This window comes from Melanerpes formicivorus, unplaced genomic scaffold (assembly GCF_026170545.1).
Source record: "Melanerpes formicivorus ecotype bairdi unplaced genomic scaffold, bMelFor1.0.p_v2 SCAF_6, whole genome shotgun sequence".
NCBI classification, from domain to species: domain Eukaryota; kingdom Metazoa; phylum Chordata; class Aves; order Piciformes; family Picidae; genus Melanerpes; species Melanerpes formicivorus.
The window spans coordinates 14,673,068-14,696,774 of NW_027142358.1; the positions used below are offsets into that span (position 1 = coordinate 14,673,068).

The 23,707-nt window shown below is 39.1% G+C and overlaps 1 long non-coding RNA gene across 1 annotated transcript in view; it reads left to right on the forward strand.

Annotated features, from left to right (window-relative positions):
- The first annotated feature begins 2,285 nt into the window (after positions 1 to 2,285).
- LOC137441908 (uncharacterized) overlaps positions 2,286 to 23,707 on the forward strand; it is a 112,624-nt gene continuing 91,202 nt past the window's right edge. The window contains exon 1 of the long non-coding RNA XR_010987526.1: positions 2,286 to 2,501. This is a non-coding gene — a long non-coding RNA (uncharacterized lncRNA). The remainder of the gene's footprint in view (positions 2,502 to 23,707) is intronic.

A 23,707-nucleotide genomic window follows, 5' to 3' on the forward strand; every position in this document is an offset into this window, starting at 1 on the left:
TCTTCCAATAGCCATAGACACCACTTTTCTCCCTAAGCATCAACCAAACCTCTCTATTTAGTTAGGCCACCTTCCTTATGTTTCTTGTACAGTGAATGTCTTTCTTGCAGCAGTGAAACTAACCGCTGGTCTCACCATTATCTTTGAGCCCATAATGGGCAGGAGGTTTGTGTTCCCTCACCCTGCAGGAACTGCCTGCAATCACATTCCTGGAGTTCCACAGAGCACATTGCCCTGTTACTGCTGCCACTCCTGCCTAGAGAATGTAAGTGGGAGATACACATCCCACATGGCACAAAAGAGGTTAATGTAGGAGCCAATAACCTTCACAGATGAATCAAACCACTGAGTAGAAAAAGCTGTCAGAAACGTTTGCAGTCTTAGCAGAGTTAATGGAGGAAGAGGAATGCTGTCTTAGAGGATGATGCAATAGAAGCACTCTTTGAAGAGGCCTGAAGAAAGGGAGGAAGCTGTATAGAGATGGGAGAGATTATTCAGAGCTCCTTAACTCCATGGCTTTGGGCTGGAAGGATGCTCTTGTCTCTGAAGAGTGACAGAATCTTTTTCCCTGTGGAAATGTGGGACTCCTTAGAGACAGGCAGACTGAATGCTGATAAATCCCAGGTTAGGGCAAGGTCCCTGCAGGCTTGCTCAATTTGCTCTTTGTGACTTTCAGCTGGCTGGTCCACTGTCAACATGCAGGCTTACAGATGGAAAAGGATTTATAATTCAGCCTGAGTGCTTGCTGAGGACACAGTTGAGCACTGTAGATTGCTTTGGTATTTATGTGAAACAACTGCTTTTTATTAAGAAGTGTTGAAACCAGCAATAAATATTTATAAATTACTGTATTAAATTGTTGACATAACACAAACAAATATTTGTTAGGATAGTGATTAAACATAAAGCTACATTACTTTGTAAACTAATTAATTAGTATTTATTACAGGAAATTACAATCAATTATTAAGCATTATGATGACTTGCATGTAGAGGGGATATATTATTCTCTCTATTATTAATAATTTCAATTACCAACTTTAAATACTGGTGATTTCCCCCTCACATCCCAGGGCACTAATTTTCATATGGAATCTAAAATATACTTAGTCTTTTTGGGTTTGCTAGGTTTGTAGTACACAATAAATACTTGAAAATAAACTTAATTTCCTAGTTGCTAATTGGAAATAGATGCTCTGGATGTCCCTTAATCAGTTATGACCTAGCTTGGCACAGCTAGTTTACATTATGCAATAAGATTTATTTCTTCAAAATATTCTGTCTCGTAATCAAAATACCAAGAGGCCAAGTTTCCCCTTGCTACTGATTTTTAAGTTCTTTATGCCATCAAACAAGGATTTGTACGCTCAAAAGTCTACTGCCCTTACACCCACTGTATTAACTTGGTCTGACAAAACACTGCCTCAAAAATGTCTGCACATTATGATGGTGTCACTGTTGGACCTGTAATTAGCTTGATGCTAACCTGGTTGCCACTACTGCAATCTTGTAGATCTCCGGTAATTAGATCTATTAGCAATATTCAGATAATCTATTTACTGGTATCTTCATGTGAAAGCAGATGAATATATTTCTTTTGCCTTGTCACCACTGGTCTTCATGTCTCCAAATCTTTGTTCTATTTCTCTTCCATCATGACCTCCTCTAGCACCTATACACTCTGATCTCTCTGGTTGCTGCTTCTGACTTCTTAGCTATTTAACTGAAATATTGTGCTTGGGACACACAAGCTCTAGCACAGAGATGAGCATTTTCACTTCTCAGTTACCACAATTACCTTTGTACCTAGTATCCTGGTAGAAATGGAAGTGCCTAGCAAACTGTACCTCTGACCACCCCACCCTCTCCTATGGTACTGCAGAACTCTTTGAACTCCAGTTGTCCTTGCAGTCTCTCACAGGCCCTGTGCTGATGGGAGCACTGACAGCTAGGAGCTGTTGCCATTCCACAGACAAAGTCAATGAAGGTGTTGATGAATTGATTTGATGGTGATATTCAGCTGCTAACCATCACCAGAGTATAATAGCAGTGAGGTGGCTTAACAGAATGCTTTGTTTCATACTGAAGAGCCGCTGCTAATGTATTGTACGGTTGTTTTACGCAAGAGCAAAGCATAGTTATTCTAGTTTTACTGAAAGTGGCATTTAAAAATATGGTTGGGGATTTTTTCCCCACTCTTCTCTGAATTGTTAAATAAATTCAGTGCTACCTTTGGCTATTTGGAGGAAGATGAGGGGAAGGATATTGTACTAGAGCTCTTTCTAGTTTCCTCATTTTTTAATTGAATTTTCAACATAGAAAAACTAACGAATTCTTAGTGAAGTTCGATGGATGGACAACTCCTGTTTACCTTCACCAACCCTCTAGGACCATGAGTGGACTCCCTGCTTTGCTTCACCTTCTAGGCTGGCCCCTTTGCGTGAATCTCACACAAAAGGCTTTCCAATCGCTACCCTTCTTTTCTGCTGACACTGCTCAAGGTAAGTGTTTGCTCTTCATTATTTTTTCTGCTTTGTTTTTCTCTCACTAAGAGTGATTAGCCATTAGGTAGGTATGACCAGGTCAGCTGATACAGCAATAAGTGTGCCATTTTAAAAACACTAACTGAACAATTATTTAGTGTTGAAGTACTTTCTAGGTAGGAATACAAACAGATTGTCTGGAATTTGCTTTATATCAACACAAGCTTATATGTTGAATATGCATCATTTCAACAGAACTGTTATATTATTAAATGAGTTATTGTCATACTTTAAGTTCTGATGCTTTTACAGTATCGTCTCCCCTCTAGTGGGACTTTACTGAGATGAGATTCTTTGTCTTCCATTGTAACAATGTAATTTTTATTATTTTTCCCCCACATTTTAAACAGTAATTTCTTGTTGCAGAGCACTTTGACATGCTCTATTCAGATGGAAAACATTATAGAGGAATTCTATTGCTGTCAGAATTGAGTGAATGCTAAAAACATAACTAATAAATCACATTTATAAATAACTTGTGATGGGTTTGTGCTGCTGTTACTGAAGGCAGTGGCATTTGAAAGACTCGGTCACAAACAGGACCGGTCACTGCCTGTGGTAGAAGCTGTGTTGACACTAGACCAAAAGGTAGCTACTGCTCTGAAGTGCTTTCAGTTTTCCCATAAACATTTGAGCAATTCAGTTTGAGGTTCAGTTTGTTTGCTGGATTTGGTGCTTGCTCTGGGGTTTTTGTTTTCTTCTTTCCAGAGTGATAAGGAAAACTTGTATCACATGCATGTGTTGTTTTTAGTCTATAATAGACCTAGATGTTATCTGAAGGCCCCATCTACTGAAGTCATGGAAAAGCTTTTCCTTTACTTTTCTGCTCTGAAGCAAGTTCTTTCATTCTCTTCTTTTATTCTTAAATATCTGTAGAAAAAAACATGGTAAATCTGAATTAGGGCAAGTACCGTTGGCCAATGACCACATGGGTATTTCAAAAGGGACACAGCAATCCTCACCCATGTTCTAGGCAATCCTCACCCTGCCTCCAAAACCAGTACTACAGGATGTTACATTTTCAAATGAGGGTAAATAATTGCCTGTACTTTTACTGCAAATACTTACCTTGTATAGATAACTGCTCTGTGACACTGGAGGCAAAATTAGAAAAACCAAGTTCATTGGTGGTATTCTAGAGGCAAGTAAGCCTGGACTGCTGGGACTGTTCAGCTTTGCAAAAATGTGGTATTCCCAGTATACACTGGTAAGTCAGATCTGAAGGTCATTTAAGATTTGGAGCAGATAGTTTTTCTATTTGTCTTGGGCAAATAGAATTGGGTCTTAAATGATCCAAGACCTTCCTTTCCCCAGAAAGGAGCCTACATTCACTTGCATAATTATTTGGTGTGAATTAAACTCTCGAGCCAGCTAATAAATTTAAAACAGTTCAATTTGTTTTTCCTAGCAACAGTGCTTTAGCCAAGGCCTGTGAGATTCAGAAAGGGAAATGCGTGTGTGTATACACACATATATAATATGCATGTGCATACATACAGTGGTAAAGCTTAAATTGTTGTTTCAAGTACTTCTTGTATTAATCTGATCACTGTATAGATATTAAGAAAAATAACTCTATGGTTGGGTTTTTTTTTGTAATACACAAATTAAACACCTATTTTTTTTGGGGGAGGGGGGATTGTTTGTTTATTTATTTGTTGGGTTTTTTCCCCATTATATAAAATGTCTGCAATTTAAGACTTCTGAAGTTGGGAGTTTTATACTTTTTCGGAATCTGAAAAGCAAAGGTCAAAGGTGCTAGATGTATGCCTCTGTTCATCTTGTGATGTCAAATACTGACAAAGTAACTAAATTATTTAAGTATACACTCATCGCTAATTATTCTGTGTTGTGGTTCAGTTAATTCAGAAAATGAATTCTGCTGAGCAGCTCTCTGCTTGCAGAAGGTATCATACATTTCACTGGGTGATGCTGTATTTCTTTTATGACCTGAAAATTACACAGTGTTGGATAATGTTTCAGTACCCTAATAAGTATTTTGTACTAACTTAACTATTTCATTAAATGATTTTCTGTTAATGTAGTAAATCTTTTATCCACTCTATTAGCCACCAAGGTATATCTACATAGTCATAAAGGCTTCTGATAGCCCCACAGTGTTTTGTAGTGAAAATAGTTTGTGTTTAGTACCTTTTTAAGTAGGTGTAGTAACCCTAAGCATGCAAAGGAGGCATAGAAAATAACACATCATGGTAAGAGCTCAGTGGGAGGGGGAATTAAATAATCCAGTTGATTAGAGGAGGAGGACAAGATAAGTTGTGTGTAATATTGGTTGTATTACACTTGTGTGTATAGTCAGCTCTAGTTGGTTGATTGTCTGATACAGTCAGTATCACATCTGCAAGGGAAATTGGAAAAGGAAACAAGTAGGCAGTTGGCCCTAATGAGCTTGCTCTGCAAAATTAATCTCCAGGGTAGTTGAAAAGTCCTGGCACTCCTGTGAAGCCCTGGTGACTGGAAACGGGGAAACACTGCACTCATTTTTTCAAAAGGTAGAAAGGGGAACTCTGGGAACTGCTGACTTGTCATCCCCACCTCTGTTTGGAAAGGTCATGGATCACGACCTCCTATGAAGCTATAGTAAGGCACATGGAGAATAGGGACATGATTTGAAACAGTCAGTGTGACTTCAAGGGCAAGTACTGCCTGACAAATCTAATGGCTTTCTACAATGGAATGACTACATCAGTGGATAAGGGAACAGTTATGGATGTCATCTATCTGAACTTCTGCAAAGCCTTCAACTGAGTCCCCTTCAATTTCCTTCCTTCTAAATTAGACAACTAAAGATTTTATGGTACTGTTCTTAGGCCTAGCTGGCAACTAAGCACTACGTGGCCACTTGCTCATTCCTTGCCCCACCTCAGTGAAGAAGGAAGGAGAATTGATAGAAAAAGGTAAAACTCTGTGGGTTGAGATAGGGAGACCCTAGCACAACAAAACTAAGATAGAAGAAACAACAGCAGTAACAATAATACTAATAAAATTATATATAAAATGTAACTCCTTGCCACCCTCCACCTACTTGAATTGTGTATGCTTCTCCCAGCCATCTCCTCCCTTACATATTGGGCATGATATCAGTATGGTATTGAATGTCCCACTGAGTGGTGGGGTTTCTGCTATCCTGGCTGTGGCTGCTCCCAACTTCTTGTGAAAATTAACACTATCCTAGCCAAAACCAGAAGAGGCAAGTAGACTGTTCTGTGGTTAAGATATTGGTTGGATAGTTAAATTCAAAGAGTAGTGGTCAACAGCTGGATGCCCAGACGGGAATTGGTGACAGGTGGTGTCCTGTAGGGGTCTGTACTGGAAGTAGTGCTGTTTAATAGCTTCATCAGTGGCACAGTGGAATCAAGTGCACCCTCAGCAAGTTTGCAGATGACACCAAGCTGAGTGGTGCTGTGGACACACCAAAATAATCTGGACAAGCTTGAGAAGTGGTTCTCTATGAACCTTGTGAGATTCAACAGGGCCAAGTGCAAGAGCTTGCACCTGGGTCACAGCAGTCCTCAGTATCAGTACAGGCTGGGTAATGATAGAATTGGGATCACTCTCTGGAGAAGGACTTGTGAGGTACTGGTGAATGAAAAGCTGGATATGAGCCAGGAATGTGCACTTGCAGCCCAGAAGGCCAAAATTATCCTTGGCTGCATCACAAGGAAGTGTGGCTAGGAGATCTAGGGAGGTTATTCTGCCCCTCTACTCTGCCCTGGTGAAACCCAACCTGAAATATTGAGTCTGGTTCTGGAGTCCTTGGCACAGGAATAACATGGACTTGTTGGAGTGTGTCCAGAGGAGGACCACAAAAACGGTTGGAAGGCTGAAGCACCTCTACTGTGAGGAAAAGTTGAGAGTTGAGATTATTCATCCTGGAGAGAGCAGGCTCTGGAGAGAGACCTTACTGCAGCCAGGGGACCTATAAGTAAGATGGGGACAATCTCTTTCACAGGACCTGGATAATGGCTTTAAACTAAAAGAGGATAGTTTTAGACTGCGTGAAAGGATGAGGTTTTTTTCTTAAAGTGAGGGTGGTGAAACTGGTTGTCCAAAGAGGTGGTAGATACCCCATGCCTGGAAACAGTCAAGATCTGTCTGAATGGTGTTCTGAGCAACCTGATCTCGTTAAAGATGTCACTGCAGGCAAGTTAAACTAGACGACATTTTAAAGGTCTCTTTCAACTCAAACCATTATTTGATTCAATTAAAACTTGTATGTTATGGTGTAGTGGTTTGAAGGTGACAATAAGGGAAGGAAAAAGGTGGTAATGTTACTTCTGCTGTCACTTGATGATACACTCTTCTCAATTATATATATATTTGAGAGTGCCTACAGAGTAGGGAGAAAAAGTGACAACTGTGATTTTGTTCACTTGCATGGGGAAAAAAGGCAGCACCATCTTGCATATTTCCCAATGACACTTTACTGAAATGCTTGCCCTAAGAGTCCTGAAGTAAAGTTAAGAAAGCATCAGAAGGCCCAAACCTCCCCAAAGAAAATTTATAGGAAGGAACAAACACAGAAGGATAAAGCATATTCATGATGTTAGGGTTAATCTCATTCACTTTGTTTTGGCCCAGGCTGTGTTTCCACCTGTTGCTTTCTATGCCTGTGAATTCCCTCAAACTGCTAGAAGTGTAGAACAAATCCACGTTTGTCTGCAAACAGTATTGCAGCCTATTAGGCTTGGGGATACTTGTTCTGCTTATTAATTTTGTACTTTAGGTGAATTCATACAGATGGTGAGATAGGGCAGGAAGATTTATGTTTAGGTTTATTGAGGGAGCCTATTTTTCCACTCCTGGCTGACATCAATAGGGTTGCGTGGTCTGTTTGCTTCATCAGAAAGTGCACCCTGAGAAAGTACATAGAGGGCCCTGATTGCAATCCTGCCTTTGAACAGGTCACAACTCCATTGTTCTGGAACAATAAAGGTTTTATAAACAAAGTCTGACTAGAAAGATTGTGAATTATGACACTACAAAGAGCCTTGTTGAAAGCAAAACAAGGCAAAAAAGAAACAGGGTAAGGCATAGGAAAATGCTTATAAACATTAAGTTAATTCCTAGGTCTTGAGTGAGACGTTGATCCATTGGTGTCAGATGAGCTGTGCTACCTTACAACAGTGCTGAAGTTCGTCTATTAGCGCTTACACTACATAGTGTATATGCTGTATAGTTACAGTGAAAATAAATGTATAGGTACACGAGTACTTAAACCTGATTATTGCTGACTTCAAAGGGATTGCTTGCATGCTTCAGGACAGGCATATACTAAGGCTTCTTTTTGGAGACTTGAAAGAGGCTGTGTGTGGTGTGGATGACGCCCTTCTGCTTGTACTGTCTATTACAGTCATCTCGTATTACCTTAAGCTACTATTTCCAATGACAATCTGGTTTCTCTTATAAATTTAGCACCACCCCTGCAATCCCTTCCATTGTCAAGGCCTGCACCAGTTACTTGTAGTGGCAACTTATGTGGAAGAGTTTTTCAAATATTAGAACTTAACCCTTTGAAGTATAACTGTCTTCTCACTACACAACATACCGTACCTGGTGTAACAGGTGCCTTGTGGGTTTAAAGCAATGCAAATGAATAAGTGGTGTTGCTCTTGGTAGGGTGGCACATGTGAAGGATGCTCTGGGAAATATGGAGCACAAAAAGAAGCTTCATGAATTCATACCTCAAAATTCTACTCAAACAGTCTGGCCAACTTATCCTCTCTGCATAGACATTTGCATGGTCTCTTTATCTAGGTCTTTTTATTAAATAAAGGAGAAATTGTCGACATTTCAATCCATCCCTCAAAACCCCAGAAATTTCCCTCTTCAGAGCTGTTCTGTAAATGTAAAATTATTTTTCCCCTTTCTTGGAACTGTAGGTCTTTGAAAAAGTAAGCTCCTGTTACTTTGTTATATGAGCTGCTAAAGATTTTAATTTTGGTTGCTGGTACCCAGAGGATGAGTAACCAGTTATTAAGCTAATCAGCCTTCTGCTGTAGTGCATCAGTTTGATGGGGTTAGTGTTAAAAATCTGGTATAAATATTTTCAACCTTCCTGTGTTGGTGGAATGTAATGCTTTTGTATGCGAAGAGCAACTTAGCAAACAAAATTAATTCGATGCTGGGGGAAGCGGTGGTCAGGGCAAGAACTCCTTGTGTTACTGGACTTCCACCTCTCTGGCCGTGGCATGCAGTTTTTACCAGATAAAAGGTTCAGCATGTATTTCAGCAAAGCAGGTGTCCAAAATGCTAGGCAATAACAATTTAGAAGTTGACAGTTTTCTGCTCTCTTCTTAAAATGTGTTTATAAAGAGCACCCAAGAATGCTGTGTGCAACTCTTTAGAAGTGTTATAACTAATCAGCTATCAGTTGTTAACAAGTGGATAACAAAAGTTTAGAAGTATCCACTTGTTATTTTGTTTTGCTTTTTGAACTGTGTTTTAGATGGGTCTCAAATAAGATTTGTCAGTATGTTATGTGTGTTTATTAATTGTGCCAAGCAAGTTTTTAGACAAAAAGCAGGGAATTTGGATAGGACTGGTAAAGAATTATTATATGGAAAGATACTACAGTTCAAACTTCCAGCGAGGTGAAGCACAGAGCCTCTTGGGATTACATTCGTTCCAGTGAAAATGTTTTCATTGCTTTTATCAGGAAACTAGATGCCAGAGTTTCTGCAGCAGACTTGTTTGGGGTGAAGAGTGGGGGCTGTCCCAGTTTATCAAGCTGAATGTTGCATTCTGCAGCCTTAATCAGTCTGAAGCTAATTAGCAGCCTCTACACAATGAGGCCACAAGTCATTAATCATAGGAGATGAGAGCAGTCAGGCCCCCATCCTCGATATTTCAAGAAAAGTTTTCTCTTGTACTGCTTTTTTGCTGTGTGACAGGGCTTCAAAAGTCGCAAGATTGCTTTTCATGGTCAATAGTGTGTGAAGTACAAGCCATGTCTTGATGTGACGGACAAGGGACCACTGTTCAAGGACCCATTGGCCTTTTTTTTTTTTTTTAAATGCTGTCCACTAATAGAATGGAGTCAACTGATGACTTTATTTGCTTTGAGTTGAAGCACAGTTCAGCTTGGAATATAAAAAAAAAAAGTTTTAACAAGTATGATTTTTGTTAAAGGGAAGTACAATTTATTTATTATTTTTTTTTTACAAAGCTGCTTAGTTCTTTTTAAAAGTTACAATCCTTTCTTTTGTTCAGCTAATGAGGAATGAAAGTCCTTTCACATGCCTAACACAGTTTAGTACAGTGTGCCTTGAAATCTAATGCTAACAGCCACAAGCTAAGTGCTAGGGAACCCTTTAAAGGAAAAGAAACATGAAAGTTCCACAGGGTACTAATCAAACTTGTTCTAAACGGTTTGGAGTAGTAAATTTCAGTAAGTTTGTTCCCTTAGGTTCCACTGATAATTAGATTATGCATTTTATTTTATTATATTATTTTATTCTATTATCTATGCTGCAGATATCTGTATTATTCCCACAATAAAGGGATAAGCATCTTAAATAACTAGGTATGTCCATGGAAACACTTTTTGTACAGGAAATTCTGCTTCCTGTATCTTTCTTTGTCCAATTTTTCTAATTCTTTTCTTTTCCCAGAGGGAGGGGGCATGGTTGTGAGTATTGTCTGTATGCCTGATGCACACCTCTAGCCAGTCTTAACTCTGTAGTTGTCCATAGCCTGTCCCTACACCTGTTGATAACATCACTCTTTCAGACCGAGAAGATTATTACCATGTAACAGCCATTTAGATCTGGTAGAGTTGGGGAAGAGAGACGATTTTATAAGCAAGAAAGATGCTTATACTGGTGTTTTTTCATCACTGAATTTCCAGTATAAGCAAAACTTTGTGGGACAGGGTTTAGAAAGATTTCTTGAAAACTTAAGTGTATCTCTCTAGGCCTCCTGGTTATCATATTGGCCTCCATGTTTTGCTTCAGGCATTACAGTAAGACTGAGAGCAGCTAATAGAATTTTCTCTGTTCAACTCTGCAGGAGATCCTTGTTCTAGCAGGCACTATACAAAATTCTATGTCCCTCCGTGTGCCTGGAATCATCCACTGCAGACTAGGGATGGGTTTTAGCGGGAGTTATCTTCAGAAGCAAATTTGTATGTTGACATATCACTGCATGGCCCTGCCAGCAGCTGAAACACACTGAGATTTACCACTACTCTATAAGCAGTTCCATTTGTGCTTTTATTTGCTTATTTCCCTTATTTGTGGAGTCAAAATAATGTTGAAAGCCTCTTTGGTTTGGGGTTTTTTGTTGGTTTGGATTCTTTTCCTACTGTCAGCCTTTGAGAGTGAAAGTGAAAAAATTTAATTTCTTTACATCTCTTAATTACAAATTTTCTCAGACTTTTGTCTCCAGAAGCTCAGCAAGCAGCTATCTATACCTGTAATATGGCTGTGCATTTTATTTGTCTGGATCACAGATAGATTTTATCCTTGGACCACTGTTCTAATTTCATAAGAACGGTCTGTGAGTCAGGAGTCTGTGAGCATCCTCAGATCATCATTTTGGGTGACGGTAGGGAGGATAGCATCCAAATTGTAAGGCTATGGTTGAAAAGATAATTCTACATAGGATTTCAGAGAGAAAAGACGTGTGTTTTGGTGTCTGAGCGGTATACTTCCTTTGATTTCCTCCCCCACTCAGCCCAACCTGGAAGGAATGAGAGTTGTGAAGTTCTGTTAAATGCAACCTTGTAATTTTGGTTCCTACTAAATGCATATTCCTATTCTCACTCCGTGCTTTCCTGTTCTCTCTTCTTTCTATGTTAAGTCAATGACATTCTAGTTAACACCAAACTTTTCATACCAGTCTGAGTGAACCTAGCTATTAGGTATCCCTATCAATAAAGGCTCCATGCATAAACTTGAGAGAGAAAACCAAAAAACAAACAAAAAAAAACTCCCACAGAACAACAACAACAAAATCCCCACCAACCAATCCAGAAGTACTTAAAGAACCATTACATTCCTTGTTTTATCTGTGGAGTGCTACACATTGTTAAAAGTATCCCTAATACCAAAGACTAGTGCACTCTTTATAGTCTTTTGTATCAACTCATGAATTTCAATGAGACTGTATTTTCTTTCCTTTTCTCTCTCTAATACTGGGGAGAGAAAAAAAATATGACATGCATCTGCACACCCTCCCCCCCCCAAAAAAAAACCAAAAAATTAGATCAGTTTAAGGATTTGACAAAGCCCACACAAGCAGAGAGTTAAGACTGATATTCTGTCATTACCACAGATCATTGCATCTTGAGCTTTTGTTAGTCTCTAAGATTATCCACTGCCTGGAGAATCCTGAACTACCTGGAAACAATGGGAAATGTTAGGCTATAGATTTACCTCAAATTTTTTTGCTTTGCCAACTTTCCTCAGGGTTACCAAAACCAGGTTTTGGTGACTTATATGTATTAATGACATTAATTAAACTATCAGCACAGATGAATGGGAGAAAATGTGTCTTCTGAGCTTATTTCTTGAATAGGAGTAAATGCCTCATTAATCTTAAACGTCTACCCAAGAACAGTGTGTTTGTTGGAATAATAAATGACTTTACAGGAAATACACAATAGCAGATGCTGGAATGCATCCATTCATTGGTCACTGTGCATAAATATCCCCTAATTTCCATGAAGGAACACTTAATGGAGGGCCAGTCTGAAGAATATGCACAAGCTTTCACTCACTGAAAAAAACAGAAAGGAGAAAATGTCATACACACCTGCTGAACACAAAGTATCACATACCTTATGTGTTCTTTTTCTGATCCTTACCTATCTTTCATCATACTGGAATGTGCATTAGCAAAGGCAAAACTGTTGGACAGGTTTTGGAAGCCCTCAAGGCATTATAGCTATTTCTTCTTCTTGGCTGCAAAGTCTGTTTCACTAGTGTATCATCTTGGAGACAATCACCAACTTCACTCATAGTAGTGTGGACCTTACAGGAAAATATTGTTTGGTTTGGGTTTTAAGCAGTGTCTTTCAAGATACTAAAACATGAGTTTGTTTTGGTGAATAATAGTGTATTCAAAAATGTTGTTCCCCACCCTTCCACCTTTGCTTTCTGCCAACTTTTGTAAACTTATATTTTTTTTTCTAGTCCTGTAATGCAACTGAGCCAATGAAGCACCTTAGGCAAACAGGTACACCTACAGTCATTAATAAAAAAAAAAAGGTAACGCTTGTATAATAATTATGTGGAGAGGAAAGTAAAACAGTCAGAACTCCTGTTTTTCTCAGACAGTTGAATCAATACAAAAGAATCTTAAATGTATTGCAGGAGCACCTAAATAATTTGCTTGGTATGGTCCTTTGTTTTTCAATGCATGACAATGAAATTTGACTGAAGGGTTACATTTTAGCGTAATAGTTCTTAGAAAATGTCTACAGACTGTTTGGATGTCCTTTTGTGTTTGGGGTTCTTCTGGTTTCTAAGGCTAAATAGACCAGAAAGACAAGAAAACCTTGATTTATGAAACATTCTTAAGCTGCTGATTGCATTGTGTACCAAAGGTATCTATGTGCTGTAACAGTGCACACCCAACTTGAGAAATCAAAAATCTTCCATCAAAGCATGCAAATGCTTTGTGTCAATGTATTCTTCACTAATGCCTTATTGTTTAATGCTAGAGTATTCATCAGAGTACATGGCTTTTAGCCTGCACAGGTTCAGCCACGTAAGAGAAAGGAGGACAAAGTTTAATTTCTTATACTGGAAGTTTCTGAATAGATGTGGATTTTTAAAACCATTGTCAATGAGTTGGTTAATCTTCTCATCTGAACTGAGAGCTTGGCAGCACTGTATGGTATTGTCAAATCAAACATTTTTGAGGAAAAATTCCAAGCTGGGTACTGTAATAACTTGCAAAGGTCTTATTTTTCTACTAAGCCAGTGAGTCAAAGTCATGAGAGGGAAAGTTTTATTTAGAAATAATACATAATGAATATAGCCTACATTTTACAGGTGACCAGTGACTTTTCTAATTAAAAATACCAAAGAGCTTCGTTTCCTTGTATAATCTGTTCTGAGATCTATGCCCACTTCAGCTGGTCACAAATTACTATTAGGTGAATAGTTCACTAATAATGACTAATAACAATATTAGTACTTTATCATGTGAGATGCAAATTGAATGCTGAAAAATTGGTTAGACACCTAAATATCCCAGGAAACCTCACAAGAGACCTAAAGAGTTTTCCCTTTTGTGGCTGTTAGATTTGTTTTTGAGGTAGCTTGCATTTCCCTTCTATTATACTTCTGGTATGGTTTAGGTAGGTACACTGGTACTGGGATTTAAGTTCACATTCCTCAAAGTCTGTTCCATTGGTGTATTATAATTATATAATAACTATATTATATAATTAAATATTATAGCCTGGGATCAGCTACATTTTCATGACCAGAAGAAACCCATTCAGTATATACAAAACTAAACGGAATTACACCAAAAGAAAGTATCCCAGTGTTGATTAGACTAGAATGAAGCTAATAAAACACAGCATTACCCTCTTCTCCCAAAGGGTCATACTGTGCGATGTTAGAGGGTCAGTTCCACTATTGGTCCCAACAGGTCAGCCATAGCTGGAGCCAGAAAACTCCTTTTGAAAGAGAAGAGCAGTCATTCTTTACAACTGGAATGCCGGGTGGGAATCCTTCAGACTCCATCTGGAACAGCTTTGACCAAACAAAGGCCCCAGATCCACTCACAGTGCAGTCAGTGGGAATACTGCCACAGCATTCCTTGGGAGCAACATTAGGCTTAGATTATGGTCACAGCAAGAGATTAGTATATGTACTGCTGCCAAAAATTATTAACAAATAATTCTAGAAATGTTTGTCTCTGCTTTTCTTTCTTTTCATTTTTCTTTAATGCAACTAACAGAAAACACTTTGCCTGTCAGGAATGAGAAAGGAAATAAAAGTTTAAGGCCCAAATTTCATCTGCTTCCTAAGAGAGGCAGGTCAGGAATGTCATGGCTTTCAAAGTGGTCTGAGCCACTGCCCTCTCTTCCAAATGGCGGATTGTACAAGGGCTTTGACAGCTGCTGGTATTGCCCCCAGCCCTCTCAGGGAACCACAGCATTGCTGGGTGCTGCCTGCTTTAGCCTTTTCCCCTCCAAGCCACAAGGACTGCTTGTGCCATGTTGTGTTTTTACAGCCAGGTATACCGTTAGAGCAAGCTCAGCAAAATAACGATACAAGATCAGGGACAAGACTGTGGTCCTGAGTCTCCAAAGGGGCAGAGGCCAGTGGCAGCTTTCAAATAGCCCTTTCCCACCAAGGGTATTCTCATCACGCACTTGGTGCATCTGATCCATGTTCTGTGCATTAGCTCTGCCTGTGCTGTTTTTATTACTATTTCACAGCATGTATGCTCAGAGCAGCTTTCTTATGTTATAATCTTGATAAACTAGCTTTGCAGATCAGAATCACCTTAACTGAGAAGAGAGCATAAGACAGACTTGGTGGGTGCTGAATTCTTTGTTACCTGGAACAATTAAACATTTGGGCAGACCCCAGACTTTTTTGGCTGCTGAGTGGAGCAGAAATGAAACAAAATACAGTAGAGTGTGAAGAACCAACTGCTGAAGGGTTATCCTTAATATTTGTGGACAAATTTAATTCCATGAGATTAATTTTAAAGGAAAAATGTAATCAGTTGTGTGGTATAGCTTCCTACAGATGTGTTGTTTACAGACATTGAAGTCTTATGCTCCTGAGGTCAACAGGTTTCTTTCATTAGCTTTAATGGAGGTACAGTAAGATTTTTTCCAGCACTTTGTCTAGAAGCCTCAATAATTAATTCTTTCCTGTGAGGCCTTCTAGAAAGAACTATTAACATAAATTTTCCTTTTTTATAAGAATGAAATCAAGACAGTCAGAGATTTCTAGCTGTATAATCCAGATTTTAATGCTGATCACAGTGTGAGAGCTGAAGCCTTGAATCTGGTGTGCTTTGTATTTTCTCCCATGATCAATCTTTCATAAACTACAAAAGAAAGGCTTTTCCCAAAATGGGAGGAGAAAAGAATTAAAATATAGTATGGTCATACTAGTCTAAAGGCAGGTCAGGATAAAGTATGAGGAACAGAAAGCCAGAGGCAAAAATGAATGCTGTCCATTCTTCTTACAAACCATTTTTTTTTGTCTAAATAGTGATGAAAACATAAGCATACAAGTAGCTGCTGGCTCCAAAGAACTCATTGTAACTAGAAAAAATTACTTTGGTTTCAAATTCTATATAGACTACTCAGAAGCATATAAAAATCAGTAATTCTAGACTTCCCAGCATCTTTGCATCCTAGGGAAGTGAATATAATAGTGAATCATTCTGAGTTGCTTGCTTTTTAGATCAAATTTGTCTTCACACTGCAGTTGCAAAACATGGCATAAACTTCAGAGCAATTCAGAAGATAGGTACACCTTCCTTACATCTTTCATTGCTCGCTTCAGCTACTCAGCAAGAGATCGCTCTGGATGTGGAAATTAATGACTTTTAATTTCATACTTTGGAAATATCTTCCTAATCCCACAAAGTGGGGAAGAGTACATGTTCACTCATTCCCTCCATTATGCTTACAAAGAAATTACTAAATACTTGTGAGGAAAGTACTTGCTGTCTCCTAACTGATCTGTCAATTGTTTTCAATGAAACCATCAGGATACTGTGAAACATTGCACCATAGAAATGTGCTTGTGGGGTCATGAAGGGAGATGATACTCAACTGAGGTATCTGTTACAGTTAGCTAGGATGTTGTAGGATGTAAGGACTGTCTGTGGTGTCTGAGGACATCAGTGAACATAGTGAAATCCCTATTTGCTCAGCTTCATAACAAGTAGATGAGAGAGATTGTGGTAAGGATATATTTAAGGATATATCTAGATGCACTTGAAAAAAGGACTTCTACCCTCTACTTATGGCTCTTGAGTGACTTGTGACTCAGAAGTATTGTATGACACCTTGGTTTTGATCTTCCATATATGTAAGTCTGCATTTTGCTTTGCATATTTGTTTTGTGTAGGCAAGGCATGCTAGTTTAGCTGTTGCATGATCTTGCAAGGAAATGCACAGAGAACTGCAGCTGTGCATGGCATGATATCAGCTGCAAGCACTACGTATATGTTTGTATGCAGAGTGCTAGGACTATGATCTTGATGTGCTACACCCTACATATTGATTCCACCTTTGCTTTTAAGTTCATGCCTGTTGGACCAGCTCTGCTGGTTGTCAAGCTGCGGGCAAGCTGTGTCCACCTTCTAAAGCTAAATTCTTTCTTCTGCTTGTGGTGTCCAAGGACTGACACACCCCTAACATGGAATTACGAAAGATGAGGCACTCTTGATTCTACATCTTTCCCTCCCACCCCTCAGCACAGATGCATAAACTAAGCCTGTGACCAAGTCTCATTTTCACTTGAATTCAGCAAAACACTCATTCAGGATTGATCTTAAGCACATGGACTATCCACTTTCAGGGGGACTAAAATGTGCTTGAATGCTGAAATTAGATATTTGGGGTTTCTAATAAATTCATGCCTAGCTGTAATTACAAACAAATGCTAACATACATAGTTAATGATGGTCTAGCCAGAATGGCTCATCCTTGCAGCTGTACCTCAGAGTGTAATTTTAATTAAAGCGGAATTATCCTTTCTCTTTTTTCTTTCAAGCAAGCAAATCTGAACCTTGCTGTAAGTTTTCTTGGGAGTATAAATTAAAGTAATGCTAATAAATTATATTTGTGTATCCACACTTACTTATCTGGGGTTTTCATTAGTTATAATGAAATGTGTTTGGAAGAATTGGGCATCTAATCTATGTATAGAAGGAAATAATGTTAGGCCATATAATTATAATAGTAAGAGACTGTTTCTGATTTACTGAATAGAAACAATAATATAATAAATTAGTGGTTAGGGTTTCTAATGTATGTTTTTAAATTCATTTGAGGGCAAGGTGTCTGCATAACAAGTGTTTAACTAGAAGAAAATCTGTTTGACATTAGAAATTAATTTGTTCAAAAATGAACTTGAGAACTTTTTTGCTCAGAAGTCACCTAGTAATGGAAATTAATATCAGCCTAACTTCCAATTGTTCAATATTTTCTTATGGAAATGAATCTTTTCTTCTTCCCCACAAATATCTTCCACAAAGAAAATTGCTTCAAGTATTTTTAGTAACTCAGGGAAGTTCAGATTGTCCAAGTCTTTGTACTGCAGTGAGTTAGCCCTCAGATAAAATGTCATTTATTAAATAATTTCAGAATTAGTATTTCTATTGACACATCTCCTTCAGTCCAAATAAATGCTTTGAAGTCATTCATCAATACACAAGGAGAGAAGAAAACTATTGAGAGCCTCACAGTATACAGGCAAAAGCTCAGGCACAGGGAAAGGAAGTACAATGAGTTTAAAGTGACCAATAATTTCAGTGACAAAATTTTTGACTTAAAATGTATTAAAAAGTCACCTTATCTGGACTGGTATAAATAATTTTTTTTCTGCCTTCTTTTGTCTTTTTAAGACTGTGGATTATTTCAAAGTGTGCTTACCCAGTATCCCGATGAAGGATGGGCAGCTCTATTTTGTTACTTCCGTACTGTAGTTCTGAGTTACTATGTTCTGCACACCTGAGTCAGCTGGCTTCACTTCTCTGAGACAACAGAATAGAATAGAATTAACCAGGTTGGAAAAGACCTTTGAGATCATAAAGTCCAACCTATCACCCAACACCATCTGATCAAGTAAACCATAGCACTATGTGCCTCATCCAGTCACTTCCTAAACACTTCCAGTGATGGTGACTCCACCACCTCCCTGGGCAGCCCATTCCAATGGCAAATCACTCTTTCTGTGAAGAATTTCTACCTAACATCCAGCCTAAACCTCCCCTGGCAGAGATTGAGACTGTGTCCTCTTGTTCTGGTGCTGGTTGCCTGGGAGAAGAGACCAACCCACACCTGGCTACAACCTCCCTTCAGGTAGTTTCAGACAGCAATAAGGTCTCCCCTGAGCCTCCTCTTCTCCAGGCTAAACAACCCCAGCTCCCTCAGCCTCTCCTCATAGAGCTTGTGTTCCAGACCCCTCACCAGCTTTTTTGCCCTTCTCTGGACACATTTCAGCAAGTCACCATCTTTCCTAAACTGAGGGGCCCAGAACTGGACACAGGACTCAAGGTGTGGCCTAAGCAGTGCAGTGTAGAGGGGCAGAATGACCTCCCTGCTCCTGCTGGCCACAATATTCCTGATACAGGTCAGGATGGCATTGGCCTTCCTGGCCACCTGGGCACACTGCTGGTTCATGTTCAGCCTACTGTCAACCAGTACCCCCAGGTCCCTCTCTGCCTGGCCACCCTCCAGCTACCCTGATCCCAGCCTGTGGCACTGCATGGGGTTGTTGTGGCCAATGTGTAGACCCCGGCACTTGGATGTGTTAAATCTCATGCCCTTGGACTCTGCCCATCTGTCCAGCCTGTCAAGTTCCCTCTGCAGAGCCCTCCAACCCTCTAACAGATCAACACTTGCCCCCAGTTTGGTGTCTTCTGCAAATCTACTGATGATGGATTCAATCCCCTCATCCGGACCATCAATAAAGATATTGAACAGGATGGGGCCCAGCACTGATCCCTGGGGCACACCACTAGTGACTGGCTGCCAGCTGGATGTGGCACCATTCACCATCACTCTCTGGGTTTGGCCGTCCAGCCAGTTCCTAACTCAGTACAGAGTGCTCCTGTCCAAGCCACGGGCTGACAGCTTGGCCAGGAGTTTGCTATGGGAGACAGTGTCAAAGGCCTTGCTGAAGTCCAGGTAGACTACGTTCACAGATATATAAATGTTCACAAGAAATTATCTTTTTCTTCTTTCTTCAAATTTTATAGATTTTTTTGGAAGGCTTCTAGTGTAGGAGGGCCAAGTTGTCTTAGATACACATCACTTCATAAACAAAATGTCAGCGCCCCTCTTCCTTTAGATTCCATATTATGAAAAATATCTTTTTTGGGGGTTGTGGTTTTTTTTCCTCCCTTTAATTCTAGAATGCTATCTCTCTAGCTTTTCCCAAGTACCAAGACTCTTGTGGAGCCAGCAAGTGATTTTTCTGTTTTATTTCCCATATGGCAAAATGCCTTGCACTGTTGCATGATATCTCATCATAGACTGGCTCTACAGAGTGCACAGAATTCTTGTGGATGTTGAACAGTTGGCAAGGTACTGTAGGTTTGGAAGGGCTATGTGATGCCAGAGTTCTAGGTGGATTTAGAGTATCATTTCTGCTGACTGTTCTGAGACTAGCAGATGTCAGTGAGTAATGTGGCTAGGAAGAGTGAAGGTTAGAACCAAACCAACAGAATGCACAACTGATATTCACTAGGACTATGCTGTCTGTTCATGTCCAAGCGATGGCAGGTTGTGAGATAAACCTCAACTTTAGAGCTCTAACAGAATCCTTCTTTGAGTAAATTCCATGTTGTATTCCTCCAGGCAATCACAAAGTTGGCTATGAAATAAATGTGTTGCAATGATAATCTTAGACTTAACAGCAGCTTGTCTCTTCTAAGTGAGAGAGTATTCTATTTCTCAACTTGATGGAGCTATTAAGTTTTGAGTCTCTTCAGAACAGCATAACATAGACAGCAGAAACTGGGTAAGCCAGGTTTACAGAACTTTTAAAATGCATTTAACATTTTCCTTTCTAAGCCACACGTCTTGCCTGAGGCATGAGTCCTAAAATAAAGTTAGGCTTCTGAAAGATTTATTGGCTGCTTTTGGAATTCACTGTTGCTGTCTTTTGCTCATTCACATAACGAAGCAGTTGTGAAACCCTGACTCAGGGATGAACTAACCTCTCTTCAAAATGGAGGCAAATAGGAATGTGTGGTCACATAAATGCAACTTAATCATAGAACTGACTCTGTATGCAGCACAGACTATGTTAGAGAAGGGCTACATACAGTACTCACAGCTCATTGCCATATCCAGTCCTGCTGTAGTCCACAGGTATTTGTGAAACGACTGGTGCTATGTATGGAATAAGGAGTCACAAACATGTGGCAGCAAACGTGTGGTTCCTAGTGATGACTACCCTGTCCCCTAACACAGCTTGTGCTTGAATATAGTGACATTCTTATCTTTTTTATTTAATTGTCCCTGTGTTGCCTCTGGTTCATAGTAGGGGGTGATTAGAGAACCTCATTTCCCTTCTGTGTAAAACAATCTTAAGTGAAGTGTATCGAGTACTTTACAGTGTTGTATACTTCACACAGCAAAAGACTACAGCAGTATTTGAAGCTGTTTCAGTTGACTGGAACTAAAAGACCAGAACTTCCCACTGCGGCTGCCACTCCCAACCCAATGCAATTTCAGTGGCCTGTTTTGCTGAAATCAGCCCCCCTCTGGGTTGTTTACTCATCAGAACTGGTTTTGTGATATAAAGGAAGTCAAATGCACTTCAGAATGCACAGTAAGCTTCAACGTAGATCCAGGAAAGGGTGTGTAGTTGTGCACACAACTTTTGTGCCTAAGATGCTTTTTGACTAAAATCTTTCAATAAATGTTCTGAAAAGCATTGGTTTCTTTCCACACATGTTTGCCATAAGATTGATTAGATTCAGGCGGCTTAAAGGAAGTAAAGCTGTTTGTGCTCTGTGCTTAATTCTATCCCTTTGTCTTCATGTGCAAATACAAATAACTAATGCAGGCAAACAGTAAATTGCAGTGAACAGTGGAAGTGCTAAATGGTAGCAACACTTAAAACATCACTGAAATTCAGAAGAGCAGCTGTTAGACATTTAAACCTATCATTCTCTTCTGAACATATATCAAATTTACTTCATGGTACTGTCATAAAAATGTATGAGAGTGTAAATGTTTGAGTGACCCATAAATCTTTTGAGTAGTAAACATAAAATCTTCTTAACCCCAGTGATGATATAAGTATACTTTATTTTGAATGAAGGCTTTATCATAGGAGTGAAGATGTTCCATGTCTTCCTGTGGCATATAAATAAGTACAAATTAATATTAAAGTCTGATGTCTATGAAAAGTGTACCGTTATATTGATTGCAGTATGAAGATATATGTAGTGAACAAAGCTACATTCAATATCAGATGAGCACAGAAAATATAATAAATACATGAAGAGCATAAGCTTGTTACTCATTGACAACAATCACTAGTCTCATGGCATTATCATTATTATTTACTGACTCAATAACGAGAGTTTGTTCTTACTGAATTGTCCATAAAACCTGTGTCAAATGACAAACCTGGTTTCTAAGCTGGATTTGTCATGCAAAGACCCTCTTAATTGTTGGAACTGTTGATTATTTCCATGAATAAGCCAGTCAGACTGTCTTTAAGCAAGCAAACCTGTCATTTATATCAAGGTGTATTTTGCTTTATTAAGGACTAGGGGGAAAAAAACTTACTCCAATTTTGAAACATAGCTGTTCTTTGCCTTCATATACCTTCCTTTGTCTCTTGAAGCCTTGTTTGAAAGACATCTTGAGTAGTCTGTAAAGGTGAAAGGTATTGCTCATGAACAACCAACTGCTTTTTTGTTGCAGAGATAGATAATAGCCATGATATAAATATGAGAAAATCCATCAAACTTCTGCAGTTGTCCAGTTCAAAGCATTGTGCCCACAGGGTAAAAAAAAAAAAATGGGACAGCTGGAAAATTTCTATTAAATAATCAGCTTCATCTTCCCATTCAGGCAGGATTGTTTCCAGCAGTACACCAAGATTCCTTAAGCAATGGGACTTGGGGGAGGGGGGGAGGAACTTCTGTAAAACATTTGAAATATGTCCAAGTAAACAAAGGAAGACTTAGATCCATCAATTTTTAATTATATTTGGAAATGGAGATATTCCAGTAGAGAAGGGGAAACACACAAAGAAAAAAATCCAACCAAGTAGTCTAATGGATTGAGATGAACTATATTAATTTAAGTACAGATGCAAACTAGCTAGCAGAGTACATATCCCATGACAGGCAAGTGTCTTTTACTTTTAAAAAACAACCAAACTAACAAAAAAACCAACAAACACAAAGAACCCAAACAAATTCCACTATGTTCAGCATCTTGCTCTGTTCCCACTGCTCCTTGAAATTATCTCCAAAGGGCATCATATTATGTTAATTCTCCCTTTGAGACAAGGTATATCTAGGTGAACAACAAGCTACAAGGTGTAAATGCCTTGAGGATAAATCAAAGATTATCTAAATCTGAAAAGTTTACAGTATCTTGAAAGGCAGGTTGCCATGCAACAGATGCAATACATTAAATAGAGTTAGCCTAGACTTCCATATGTTTTGAGAGCTCCCTCCAAAGATGGCATGACGGTCAAAGCAAAATATCATTGACGTGATTTGATAGTCTAATGCTTGCCATCTTCAGTATTTGTAGTAAAAATGCTCTATTATGGCTGCATAGCTTTGGAACAAGTGTCTCAAACCAGTGTCCTAGAATGAAGGAAAATCTTTGGGAGTTGGAATTGAGGGCAGTGGGCTGGGTGGACAGGCCAGGTACACTTCACCAGCCACACTTCACCAGCCAAACTAGAGCCATAATAGCCCAGGCTAGGCTGCTTCTACTTGTAGCACAAAGTCTTACGAAATCAAGTCCCAGCAAATCAGAATTAGGTGATGTGTGTAAAAGGCTAGTTAGAACTGGTGGAAAGGTAAGGGAGGAAAAGATTTTTTTTTTTTTTTCCACTAGGCTCCACAAATCTTCCCATATTCTAGAATTCCACTTTTATTTCAGAGACAAGGGGGTGGGGTGTGAAATCTTCCCATGCAAACCACTCTTCCTTTTGCCACAGCAAGGAATGTTGTTGCTCCGAGCAATGAGGACAAAGCAAATAATGTTGTTCCTTATTTGTGGACAGCAGTATCAGTTCAGTCTGCAGAACTCTAACAAAATTTCATTCTTCAACATTACACTTGCTAATTTCATGCAGTCCAAGTTAAGATGTTTCTGAATTTAGTCATGTTTTTCTGAATGACTGTCTTCTTCTCCTGTTGCTTTTTGCACTTCATGGTTAGTCGGGTTAAAAAATTAAGAAAACATGATTACATGTTATGATGAGTGTGCTTAGAAAAAT